Source organism: Puntigrus tetrazona, chromosome 9, assembly GCF_018831695.1.
Source record: "Puntigrus tetrazona isolate hp1 chromosome 9, ASM1883169v1, whole genome shotgun sequence".
Lineage (NCBI taxonomy): Eukaryota > Metazoa > Chordata > Actinopteri > Cypriniformes > Cyprinidae > Puntigrus > Puntigrus tetrazona.
The window spans coordinates 388,569-402,731 of NC_056707.1; the positions used below are offsets into that span (position 1 = coordinate 388,569).

Genomic DNA, 14,163 nt, shown 5'->3' on the forward strand with positions numbered 1-14,163 from the left:
AATTGGGTAGTATAGGCAGGTAGTTAGAGGGTGTTTTGTTTGTTATGTTTATGATTTGGCATTTACCCCTATATTGTTGTATCTATATAACCTATGAATCAGATATAAGAGTAGCTATAGAACCACACATCTTCTCCATGCAACCCAAAAAACCCCATTACCCTTGAACACCTGGAACGTTTGGACCTCTGTGGACAAGCTGACAATCAACGAACACTGGCAACCACAGACCAAGCTACTTGAACTCTATTCACGACCTCACAAAAGAAAATCTTAAGCTGACTGTTGAATGACTTATTGAATATGTAACCTGTGTGTTAATGTTTGAATAACTTGTGAAGGAGTATATATGCATGTTTATATATAATTGAATGTGTACAGTCCCCAAAGAGGAAAGATGAATAGAGGTGTAGTCTTTTTTGACTCTACTCAAAGGAAAAAGAGGAGTTTTTTTGGCTGCACTCTCTACAGGAGTATTCTTGCATAAGGTGGTCCTTTATAAAACAAGTGGCCTAGTTAGGCGCAATATCCCTTATGATGACTCTCTTATGTGACAATACTCTTGAACAAGGAAGGTATGAGACTTAATAAAGTCTCAGAGAGGGGATTTGACAAAGTTTTCCTTCAGCTTTATTTTATAATTTCTATACGTTTATGAGTTAACTACATGTTACTTTTGTGCCATTCTTAAACATAATGGTGTCATTCTTAAACATAATGGTGTCTGCTGCTAGAAGATTGCGTGCAAAGGCAGTTGGGTCTGCAAGACACAAATCAACTGGTAAATCCAAAAGGTCAGAAGTCACCAATTTCTCATAGAAAGAAACCATAAATAAGGAGAGCCTCATGTCAAAACACACACACACACACACACACACAGACCCTATGGAACAGACAAAAGACAAAAAGACAAAAATGCCCTAAGATTGAACTCAGCTGCTCTAATGGTATGTAGGGTGGGACGCTAGCAGGGGTTTAAAAGGGAGACAGAGACCAGAGGGGAGAGGCGGACTGCGGCTATCTCAGACTGGTCAATAAAGTTTTTCCTGACACCTAAAATCCTGCTGTCACGAGTCTCTTTGCTTGAGAAGTGACATCGCCTCCAGATCAAAATAACATTCCACATCACCGGTAGGCCAGTCAATCCGTGGATTATGAGTGCACAGCCAAGGATGACCCAGGATAATAGCATACACAGGGCAGTCAATAAGATAGAAGATCTCCTCCTGCTGATGTTGAAGGATAGTAAGGTGCAGGAACTGAGTAGCCTCCGTTATCTTGCCTGGTTCCAGAAGTCTACCATCCAAACTGTAACAGCCTGGGAGTGATGAAGAAGCTGGGTAGGAATCCTAAGTTTCTTAGCCAAGGATCTATCCAGGATATATCCAAGACTCTCCCTCTCTTTGGCAGAAAGCCTGGAACGACCCAACTGCATGTCCTCTGGGACATCATAGACCTGTTCAGGGACCAGGAAAGTTCAGGAGGAAGAAACGGTAACAGACCTGCTCCGAGGGACTTGGGACTGGGACTCCTTGCGGCGAGCTGCCCTCCGTTCTCGCAGCCGATTGTCCATGCAGATGGCCAGTGCTATGTAGGACTCTATATCTTCAGCTGGTTCTCAGGTGGCTAATTCATCTTGAAGAGGCTCGGACAACCCTCCCTGAAAGCACACCCTCAGTGCCTCATCATTCCATCCGCTCCTGGTTGCTATGGTCCGAAACTCAATGGCGAAATCTGCTGTGCCTCGGGAACCCTGACGGAGAGTGAGCAGATGTTTGGAAGCCTCACACCCACTGATTATCAAACACTCGCTTTTACTCTTCTACAAATGCTGTGTATCACTCACAACAGGGATCCTGGGATAGCCACACTGCGGAGGCCCAGGAGAGCGCCCTGTCTGAGAGCAGGGTGATAATGTAAGCAATCTTTGAGCGATCTGAGGGAAAGCTGGAGGTTGGAGCTCGAAGGTGAGGAGCTTTGGGTGAGAAAACCCTGGCAGGAACTAGGATCTCCAGAAAAGGGCTTGGGAGGGGGTAGTCGGGGCTCTGCTACAGGAGAAGGCCTGTTACCACTAGGAGGAGATACAGAGGAAGACGAAGGGCGTGGAAGATGTTTAAAGAGCTGGTGGATTGAACTCATAACATCAACCAGGAGTTGAGAGTGTTTGGCCATCAGCTCTTCTTGTCTGCTGAGAACAGCTTCATGGCGCTGGAAAGATGCCTCATGCTGAGCAATCACAGCCAACAGGTCCTGGAAACTGAGTGTCTCTGGGTCCATTCTTGACTTGGTTTTTCTGTCACGATCCGGACTAGAACTCAGATCTCTGGTGTGGTGAAAGAAATTCACAACTTAAATACCCAATGTTAAACAAGTCACAGGTGAACTAGATCTCACTAAACAGGGACACACGAGGAAGAACTAAGGCTGGGAACACAGGGGACTCTAGAGGCATGGAGAACAACTGCAGGGAGTGGGATTCTGACAAAAGGTAAGTCCTGTAGAATACAGTTAAGGTTTGCTGAATAAAGGTAAGTGTTTTAGAATAGGTTTTAGAATAAGTTTGTTGATTAAAGTTAAGTCCTGCAGAATATAGGTAACCCCTCTAGAATACAGGTAAGCTTTGCTGAGTATGACGAAATTTTCCTTCAGCTTTATTTTATAATTTCTATACATTTATGAGTTAACTACATGTTACTTTTGTGCCATTCTTAAACATAATGGTGTCTGCTGCTAGAAGATTGCGTGCAAAGGCAGTGGGGTCTAGATTGCGTGCGAAGGCAGTGGGGTCTAGATTGCGTGCGAAGGCAGTGGGGGCTAGATTGCGTGCGAAGGCAGTGGGGTCTGCAAAACATACATCAACTGGTAAATTCAATAAGGTCAGAAGTCACCAAGTTCTCATAGAAAGAAACCATAAATAAGGAGAGCAACATGTTAAACATACACACAGACCCTATAGAATTGGCAAGGGACAGAAACAAAAACCCTAAGATTGAACGCAGATGTTCTTACCTAAAACTGATGGTATGTGGGGTGGGACGCTAGCAGGGGTTTAAAAAAAGGAGACAGAGACCAAGAGGGGAGAGGCGGACTGTGGCTATCTCAGACTTGTCAATAAAGTTTTTTCCTGACACCTAAAATCCTGCTGTACGAGTCTCTTTGCTTGAGAAGTGACTTTGCCTCCAGATCAACAATAACATTCCACATCAAGTAAAGGTAATTGTTTTAGTGTACAAGTAAGGTCTGTTGAGTAAAGGTAAGTCCTGTAAAATACAGTTAAGGTTTGCTGAATAAAGGTAAGTGTTTTAGAGTACAGATACAATTTGTTTACTAAAGGTAAGTCCTGCAGAATAAAGGTAAATCCTGTAGAATACAGGTAAGGTTTCTTGACTAAAAGTAAGTGTTTCAGAGTACAGCTTAGGTTTGTTGAATAAAGGTAAGTCCTGTAAAGTATAAGTAAGGTTTGTTAATTAAAGGTATGTCCTTTAGAATACAGGTAAGGTTTGTTGAATGAAGCTAACTTTTTTTGAGTGCAGGTATAGTTTGTTGACTAAAGGTAAGTCCTGCAGAATAATGGTAAATCCTGTAGAATATAGGTAAGGTTCCTTGACTAAAAGTATGTGTTTTAGAGTACAGATTAGGTCTGTTGACTAAAGGTAAGTCCTGCAGAATAAAGGTAATTCCTTTAAAATACAGGTAGGGTTTGTTAAATGAAGGTAGGTGTTTTACAGTGCAGGTACAGTTTGTTGACTAAAGGTAAGTCCTGTAAAGTATAAGTAAGATTAGTTCAGTAAAAGTCATGCAGAATACAGGTAAGGTTTGTTGACTAAAGGTTAGTCCTGTAGAATACAGGTACAGTTTGTTGACTAAAGGTAAGTCCTGCAGAATACAAGTAAGGTTTGTTGAATAAAGGTAAGTCCTGTAGAATACAGGTAAGGTGTCTTGACTAAAGGTAAGTGTTTTAGAGTACAAGTAAGGTATGTTGAGTAAAGATAAGTCCTCTAGAGAGTACAGGTAAGGTTTGCTGACTAAAAGTGACTTTTTAGTGACTTCATTTTACATTACAATAACACCTTTTGGGCATGAATTTATTCAAAAAAGACCCTGGATGACAGTTGTACACAGGGCCTGGTGGCACAAACTAACCCCTTAAAACTAACACTTCATTGGGCATGATTTTATTCAAAAAGGGCCCTGTATGACAGTTTTACAATGGCCTAGGGTCACAGTTTAATCCCATCATAGTAACACATTTTTGGGCATGATTTTATTTAATAAAGGCCCTGGATGACAGTTTTCTATAAGGCCTGGGCTCACAGACTCACCCCATCACAATAACACTTTTTTGGGCATGATTTTGTTCAATAAAAACCTTGGATGAATGTTTTCCATAAGACCTGGGCTCACAGACTAACCCCGTAACACTAACACATCATTGGGCATGATTTTATTCAAAAAGGGCCCTGTATGACAGTTTTACAATGGCCTAAGGTCACAGATTAATCCCATCATAGTAACCTGGGCTCACATCACCCTGGCTCCACCGTCGGTCGGCCCCATGGAGTCGATGGCCGCTCCTCCTCCCTGGCTCCTCCCTCCGTCTGCACCTCCCTGGACTCCTGTCTGCCTACCCCCTCCGGGAGGCCATCCTCCACCAGAACCTCCTCCCAAGATCCGGTATCCCCAAATTTTACGTTTTGTTTTTTGTCTTTTTTTGATGTTACTTTAGGTGCGAGGACGCACCTTCCAGGAGGGGGAAGTTATGTCACATCTCTGGACTCTGTTATTGTTTTTGTCTCGTGCCATGTGCTCTCTGTGCCCTACCTTCCCTTCGTGATAATCGTGTAATTGTCTTCGCCTGCTCCCTGTTAATTTAGTCAATTACATTGTATATTAAAGTCCTGTGTTTGTCTTGAGTTTGTCCGATCGTCGATGTCCATATGTGGTTTTTGTTTACAATGGCCTAGGGTCACAGTTTAATCCCATCATAGTAACACATTTTTGGGCATGATTTTATTTAATAAAGGCCCTGGATGACAGTTTTCTATAAGGCCTGGGCTCACAGACTCACCCCATCACAATAACACTTTTTTGGGCATGATTTTGTTCAATAAAAACCTTGGATGAATGTTTTCCATAAGACCTGGGCTCACAGACTAACCCCCGTAACACTAACACATCATTGGGCATGATTTTATTCAAAAAGGGCCCTGTATGACAGTTTACAATGGCCTAAGGTCACAGATTAATCCCATCATAGTAACCTGGGCTCACATCACCCTGGCTCCACCGTCGGTCGGCCCCATGGAGTCGATGGCCGCTCCTCCTCCCTGGCTCCTCCCTCCGTCTGCACCTCCCTGGACTCCTGTCTGCCTACCCCCTCCCGGGAGCCATCCTCCACCAGAACCTCCTCCCAAGATCCGGTATCCCCAAATTTTACGTTTTGTTTTTTGTCTTTTTTTGATGTTACTTTAGGTGCGAGGACGCACCTTCCAGGAGGGGGAAGTTATGTCACATCTCTGGACTCTGTTATTGTTTTTGTCTCGTGCCATGTGCTCTCTGTGCCCTACCTTCCCTTCGTGATAATCGTGTAATTGTCTTCGCCTGCTCCCTGTTAATTTAGTCAATTACATTGTATATTAAAGTCCTGTGTTTGTCTTGAGTTTGTCCGATCGTCGATGTCCATATGTGGTTTTTGTTTACAATGGCCTAGGGTCACAGTTTAATCCCATCATAGTAACACATTTTTGGGCATGATTTTATTTAATAAAGGCCCTGGATGACAGTTTTCTATAAGGCCTGGGCTCACAGACTCACCCCATCACAATAACACTTTTTTGGGCATGATTTTGTTCAATAAAAACCTTGGATGAATGTTTTCCATAAGACCTGGGCTCACAGACTAACCCCGTAACACTAACACATCATTGGGCATGATTTTATTCAAAAAGGGCCCTGTATGACAGTTTTACAATGGCCTAAGGTCACAGATTAATCCCATCATAGTAACCTGGGCTCACATCACCCTGGCTCCACCGTTGGTCGGCCCCATGGAGTCGATGGCCGCTCCTCCTCCCTGGCTCCTCCCTCCGTCTGCACCTCCCTGGACTCCTGTCTGCCTACCCCCTCCGGGAGGCCATCCTCCACCAGAACCTCCTCCCAAGATCCGGTATCCCCAAATTTTACATTTTGTTTTTTGTCTTTTTTTGATGTTACTTTAGGTGCGAGGGCGCACCTTCCAGGAGGAAGTTATGTCACATCTCTGGACTCTGTTATTGTTTTTGTCTCGTGCCATGTGCTCTCTGTGCCCTACCTTCCCTTCGTGATAATCGTGTAATTGTCTTCGCCTGCTCCCTGTTAATTTAGTCAATTACATTGTATATTAAAGTCCTGTGTTTGTCTTGAGTTTGTCCGATCGTCGATGTCCATATGTGGTTTTTGTTTACAATGGCCTAGGGTCACAGTTTAATCCCATCATAGTAACACATTTTTGGGCATGATTTTTATTTAATAAAGGCCCTGGATGACAGTTTTCTATAAGGCCTGGGCTCACAGACTCACCCCATCACAATAACACTTTTTTGGGCATGATTTTGTTCAATAAAAACCTTGGATGAATGTTTTCCATAAGACCTGGGCTCACAGACTAACCCCGTAACACTAACACATCATTGGGCATGATTTTATTCAAAAAGGGCCCTGTATGACAGTTTTACAATGGCCTAAGGTCACAGATTAATCCCATCATAGTAACCTGGGCTCACAGACTAACCCAATTACAATAACACTTTTATGGGCACGATTTTATTCAATAAAGGCCTTGGATGAATGTTTTACACAGGGCATGGGCTCACAGACTAACCCCATTACAATAACACCTCATTGGGCATGATTTTATTTAAAAAAAAAGGCCATGGGCGACAGTTTTCTATAAGGCCTAGGCTCACAGACTAACCCCATCACAATAACACTTTATTAGGCACGATTTTATTCAACAAAGGCCCGTGCTCACAGACTCACCCGTTACAGTAGCGAAGTGCAGGGCATGCATTTCAGAGTATTAGAGAAAAAAAAAATTGAAGTTGACGTAAAAGTTGCTCCTGGGTAAACGACCACCTCCGGGGTCGCGGTAAAATTTTAATTGTGCCGGGGAAGAGGCCTCTCGGCCGGCCCGACTCGGAGCCTCGGAGGGTATGGAAGTCCGACCTTTTCCTGAATTCGCACTTAACACCTGTCACATCTCTGGACTCTGTTATTGCTTTTGTCTAGTCCAATGTGCTCTCTGTGCCCTACCTTCCCTTCGTAATAATCCTCTCCTCTGGCTTTGCCTCGTCCCTCCATCCCTCCTTCCCTCCGGCTCCACCTCAGTCCTCTGTCGCAATGGCTCCGCCGCGTCCTTCTCGTCCCCCGTCTCCGCATCGGTCGCCGAAGCCTGCGGCGTCGCCTTGGTCCTCCAGCGCCTCAGCATCACCCTGGCTCCACCGTCGGTCGGCCCCATGGAGTCGATGGCCGCTCCTCCTCCCTGGCTCCTCCCTCCGTCTGCACCTCCCTGGACTCCTGTCTGCCTACCCCCTCCGGGAGGCCATCCTCCACCAGAACCTCCTCCCAAGATCCGGTATCCCCAAATTTTACGTTTTGTTTTTTGTCTTTTTTTGATGTTACTTTAGGTGCGAGGACGCACCTTCCAGGAGGGGGAAGTTATGTCACATCTCTGGACTCTGTTATTGTTTTTGTCTCGTGCCATGTGCTCTCTGTGCCCTACCTTCCCTTCGTGATAATCGTGTAATTGTCTTCGCCTGCTCCCTGTTAATTTAGTCAATTACATTGTATATTAAAGTCCTGTGTTTGTCTTGAGTTTGTCCGATCGTCGATGTCCATATGTGGTTTTTGTTCCCGAGGTTACCTACATGTGGTTTATGTCCTGTCTGCCGGTATATATTATTTTGCCCCATATTGGATTACATTTTTTTAAGTTTATTTACTTCTCGAGTGCTCCTTCCTGCGAAACCACGAACATGACAACACCGGGGTTGTGTGAAATTTTTAATTGTGCCCGGGAGGAGGCCTCTCGGGCTCACAGACTAACCCCATTACAATAACACTTCATTGGGCATGATTTTATTTAATAAAGGCCCTGGAAGACAGTTTTCTATAAGGCCCATGCTCACAGACTCACCCCGTTAAAGTAGAGATGTTTTTAGAGGGAAAAAAATAATAATAAAGTTGACATAAAAGTTGCTCCTGGGTAAACGACCACCTCCGCGGTTGCGGTAAAACTTGAATCGTGCCCGGGAGGAGGCCTTTCGGTCAGCCTCGCTCAGAACCTCGGAGGGTATGGAAGTCCGAACTTTCCCCCGATTTGGGGACTAAAATGAAAAAATCGAAAATCGAAAATCATCCAGGCGCTTCTTACGGCCGATCAAGGCGGGATACTTGCGACTTCTCGGACGCTTTCCCACTCGACCCCCGCCACCCTGGAGGAAATTTTTAAGCGTTCAAAACCTAAGTCCAGGCATCCAGGTCCTTCTTGGAGCTGATCTCGGCCTGTATGGGTGCTCCTTTTTGGGGACACACATTTATGAACCCCCCTTGTCTGAATTTCAATTTTCCAAAGAGCCTGGGCTGCGCAAATTAACCCGATCACAGTAACACTTTACTGGGCATGATTTTATTCAGTAAAGGCCCTGGATGTCAGATTTACACAGGGCCTGTGCTCACAGACTAACCCCATTACAATAACACTTTTTTTGGGTACTAAAGATGAGTTCTGCAGAATAAAGGTAAGATTTCTTGACTAAAGGTAAGTCCTGTAGAATACAGGTAAGGTTTGTTGACTAAAGGTAAGTGTTTTAGAGTACAGAATAGGTCTGCTGATTAAAGGTACGTGTTTCAGAGTACAGGTTAAGTTTTCTTGAATAAAGGTAAGTGTTGTAGAGTACAGGTAATGTTTGTTGAGCACAGGTTAGTGTTGAAGAGTGCAGGTAAGTTCTGTAGAGTACAGGTAAAGTCCTGCACCACTTATTGCAGTAAACAGTAACATGGCAAAAAAAATCATATTTAATGTGTCTAAAGGCAGTCTAAAGAGATAAAGACAGATAAAAGACTGAAGTAAATGCATGTAAACACAAATGTAAATGTATCTTTATACACTATATTGACAAAGGTTTTGGGTCACCCACTTCCAATAAACAGGTTGAACTACTTTATTATTAATTTTATTATTAAATTTAATATGTATTTATTATTATAATATCCAAGTACAAATCGTAATGTTAAAGCATACAATGATGTTCTAGGGAATTGTGGATACAGATTTATCGACAGGACTCTAACATGACAATGCCTCTGTGTATAAGGCAAGTTTAAATAAGAAATGATTTATTGAGTCAGTGTGGAAGAACTTGACTGTTCTTCATAAAGCCTGATCCCAGCTGAACACTTCTGGTGTTAGCTTAAATAACGTAGCTGTAACGTAGTAACAAACACAACCACGACTGGTGTCTGATTCAGAAGCAAATCCACAAGAGCACAAGAACAATGTCAGAGCTGTAGCCCAAGACTGATGATGCACAGAGTAATTGAGAATAGGTAACAGATCTTTATCTGGATCATTTAGATCAGTCGCGGGCTCCATGTATCATCAGTCTGTGAGCCTCATTGATTCAGGACAGGTCCAGCTCCAGTCTACAGCCATGATCCCGGTCCATATCATTGTCATTTTCAGCAATAAAACCAACAACTGAAAATAAACAATGTAAAAATGTTTTGGAATAAAATTTTTTCACAATACACAAGTCTTCAGTGTTGTTTGCATATTTTAAGGTTTTCTTATTCTTTTCTGATTGATTTTCTTGATTTGAGAAATTTACACAATAACAATGTCAGTTTCACACTTGAGTTTATTATGATTGAACTTTCATGGTATTCACAAGTTGGTCCAAGTATCTGTAAACAGAAACGTTTTTAAAAATCACATTTATATTATTTTACTTTTTAACTCTAATCTAAAATTGAAACAATGAGGTCAATGTAATTGCAGTCTCATAGTTATGTTGGGCATATCCTACATTCACTCTTTGGTCTGCTATGTTTTAAAATCCAAATCACATTCTCTCGTGTTCATAAAAGTGTGTAACACCCTTCCATACAGTGATCATAAAGTATGGGTAAATCTCACAAAACTTTCTCAGGGATTTGACGTAGAAGGTAATTTAATAAATGTTCTTAAAGCAGTCAGTAGTAGTGTTAAAACAGTCAGGTGCTGTAGACAGTGACTTTGTGACTGATCTCCTGAAGCAGTTCTTTCACAACCTTCTCCAGATCCACCAGTTCATTGGCCTTGTCCTCCAGCAGCTTCTGATCTTCATCATAGTTCTTCTCAAGATCTGAAAAGCACAGACACGTTGTTCTTTTAAGTGAGAACATTTAAAAAGTTAATGTTTTGTGATGGTTCTCTTCTAATGCTTTAATTAGAGATGCGTTATTGACATACTTTTTAGCAGCTGGAGTTTGTCGCTGGCCTGGAGCAGCAGAGTTTTGGCCTCCTGTTGGAGTTTCTCTGCTCTTTTCTTGGCCTCTGCCACTCCTTCTGCTTTCTGTGTGATCACCTCCTCGACACTACTGTACTTGTCCTTCAGCTCTGAATCCAGATCCTGCATAAACAGTCATGTATAGTATAGGTTACAAACCCACAACACTTCTTAGCAGAGATGACGTATCATATCCAGGTGATTCATGCACCTTTTTGAGCTGCTCAGCAAGTGCCTTGATGTTGTCCGCCTCTTTCTTTGTGCTGTTGGCGCTGGTGGAGGTGTTGAGTGCCTTTTCTTTCAGCAAAGCTACATCGCTTTCCAACTTCAGCAGCCTTGAGTGGTGTTACTCAGTTTTAGCTCCAAGTCCAGCGCATTTTAAACAAAGAGTCACAAATTGCTTCAAAGATCAATTCCAAATTACTAATGACTAAAGAATGGCTAAAACGGTCCCCTTTGGAACAAATGGCTAGAAATGTAGACTTACGGAGACCAGCAGGTCTTGCATTCCCTTGTTGTCAGCGCTGGCCTGTTTCAGAGCCTCGGTCACAACTCTGGGCGCGCTCAGCCTGTTGCAAGGCCTCCTTCACCATCTCAGAGGTGTCTTTCACATCCGTCGCCTCCTTTCTGTGAAAGCCAGACAATATACAAACATTTACATTCATTTCCACTTAGTATTGTCATTTGACTGCACAGATACTAGATTTTACTTTACTGACACTCTATTCTCCCGTTTGATACTCTTAAGTGCTTTGACACAATCTGTATTGTTAAAGGCGCTATATAAATACAGGTAAGAATGAACTGGTCAGTAGGTGGCACTGCTACCACATTCCACAGATATGGTACATTTTAGTGAAGTGCTTCTCAAGCAGAATCCCACTCAAAATTGCTCATTCCAAAAATAGTTTTTCCTTCACGTCAGACTTTTCTACTTAATGTTTTTGCTTTTGACAATTATTTGTCACGACAAAGAAGTCTTGTACTACGCCTTAATTAAAATGCTATAAATACAATATTCCTATTTTCCTCTATTTTCACATTTTAATGATTTAGAAAACATTATTTCATGCCTAATTTTGTTTATAAATACCTGAAGGCAAATACATATCTATAAATATATGTACTTCCGACAGCTGCAGATTCTCTCTCTCTCTCTCTCTCTCTCTCTCTTTCTGTCCTTCTTTTATTCCTTTCTTTCCTCTTTCTTTCTTCAGGGAAACTGACAGAATTAAACTGACCGTACTTAAAGAGCGAGAGACATGTTGCCATATAATATTCTCCATAAACTCTTCCTCACAACACCCACAGATGCATCAAAAACAGAATTGTGATAAACTCCAAAACAATTGCCTGATATTAACACAAAAATATCAGAATTCAGAGGAATTTAGTAATTTCTTCAGCTCTGGAATGGGATTCGTGCTGTAAAGGGTTTTAACAATTGGGTTTAATGAGGTTTAACAAGTCAGGATAAGGTTACCTTTCTGACCTTCTTTGTGAGGCCAGCATCGTCACATTTATTAATCGAAGTGTTTTAAAAGAAACCTTAACACTTCAGGAGTTACACAGTTTACTGCTAAATGAGCAAATAATGTCAGATCATTTCAAACCTGCTGTCTTTTTCTATTTGTATTTCATACACAATCAGAAATAAAGGTACAAAAGCTGTCACTGGGCGATACGTTCTTAAAAATACACTTTTGTACCTATTAGGTTGTCACACATGTGGACTCTTTTGTTGTTGTTTTGTCTTCTCCCATGTGTTCAGTGTCACCTACTTTCTATTAATTGTCTGATTGTCTTCAGCTGTGTCTTGTTCATTTAGTCAATTCCTGTGTGTATGTAAGTTCCAGTTTACTTCTGTTTAATCGTCAGTTCTGCGTCTTTAATCGCGTGTGGTCTTTTTGTCCTGCCTGCTTGCAACTATATTGCTATTTTGTTCGTTTTAGAGGATTAAAACTGTTTTAGTTCATTTTCTCATTCAGTGCTCCTTCTCATAAACCACACCATGACATAGGTTCAAATATGTACCTTTAAGAACTAATATGTACCTTTGAAGCTACCAAAATGAACCCTTTAGGTACAAACATGTCCCTTTTAAAAATCTACCGCCCCAGTGACAGCTTTTGTACCTTTATTTATAAGAGTGTATTTGCACTAAAAGTTTACATATACAGTATTATCATAATTCACTGTGTTCCTGTCATGATCCTTAGAAATAGCAGAATGTATCACTTAAAGTGTAACATAACAAACAAATGCACACATTAACCCTCTGTCCACTTAAATACACTGCAATCATCTGCAAACGTACAGGCTTTATTCAAATATATTTACACTAAATGTATCATTGAAATTACATTTCATTATATGACAAAATTAATTTATAAAACCACAAGCTGGTTTTAGACAGCACAGACTCCTTTTGCAAACCAACTATAAATCTATTACATCTAAACATGAATAAATATGAATTATATGTACAATTTAGTGTCTAGTGCCTTGGTCTGTTCCTCTTATTTACACAATGTTCCATTTCTCCCTTTTCTCTACTCACATTCTGAAAAACACGCTTTAGCTAAAAAAACCCCAATCTCTATTTGATCTCAGACTCTGGTTTCTGCTGGTTCTGTGAGTTCAGCTCCTCCATGATCAACACAGAGCCCCTCACGGACTGAAGGTGACCAGGAAGCAGTTCTCCGCACTTCCTGTGTCACTCCTGCTCTCCCTATACAAACAGTGAAAGCATTGATCTAGACTGATCCCAACAACACAATCCAGCCATGACTGCTGTGATTCAGAAAGTGTCTGTCACTGGCCTTACACCTGTTCAGTTTAACCAGGGGTGGCTCTCAATGTCCTCTAAACTGGTCGGTCTGATGCCGATGCACTGAGACACCAGTGAATCAGCTGACGGTGCTCTGTTACACACAACACAGTCTTCAGCAACACAAAAGCACACGCTTCACCTGGATCTGGGCGTGGCGTCTGTCTCTTGCCTGTAGACAGCTCTCTAGAAAGCGCAGTCTGCTTCTGGAGGTGACCTTCCATGCTCCCCTGAAGGGCAAACAGCCGCACAGGATGCTGTAGAGTGTCACCCCGACCGACCAAACCGTAGCCAGTCCTGCGTGATAGCGGTGCTGCCGAAACCACTCAGGAGGGCGTATTAAAGAGTGCCTGAGAGACACAACAAGACCACAAGCGTCCGATCAAAATCTTCCCTTGGTGATTACAAACACATCACTGCAGTGAGATCAAAGCAACCTGCAAAGTTTCCGGTAGGCGAGTCTTGCAGCAGATCTCCACAGCCGAAGTCCAGCAGCTTGATGTCGTGTGACTCGGTGGAGATCCGCGGCTCTCGCAGTGTTTTAGCGCCGTGATCAGCTGCAACAGGACTTCCTTGGCCAGAGTCTCCTCCAGACATCCGTTCTCCTCGCAGAAACTCTGGAGATCTTGGCAAGAAGCAGGGCCGCACCAGGATCATGGTGTAGCGTCTGCGATGGTCGAACCACTCCAGCAGCTGCAGGACGTTTGGGCAGGCAGGGCCGAATTGACCAGGGTCATCAACGCCACCTCCAGCGGCAGCAGAGCCTGACCTTCCTGCAGAGACCAAAGATCCGTTACATCCAGAGCT

The 14,163-nt window shown here is 42.7% G+C and overlaps 1 pseudogene; it reads right to left on the reverse strand.

Annotated features, from left to right (window-relative positions):
• Positions 1-10,242: 10,242 nt before the first annotated feature.
• LOC122351414 lies at positions 10,243-12,038 on the reverse strand (annotated as a pseudogene).
• Between the last annotated feature and the right edge of the window lie 2,125 nt (positions 12,039-14,163).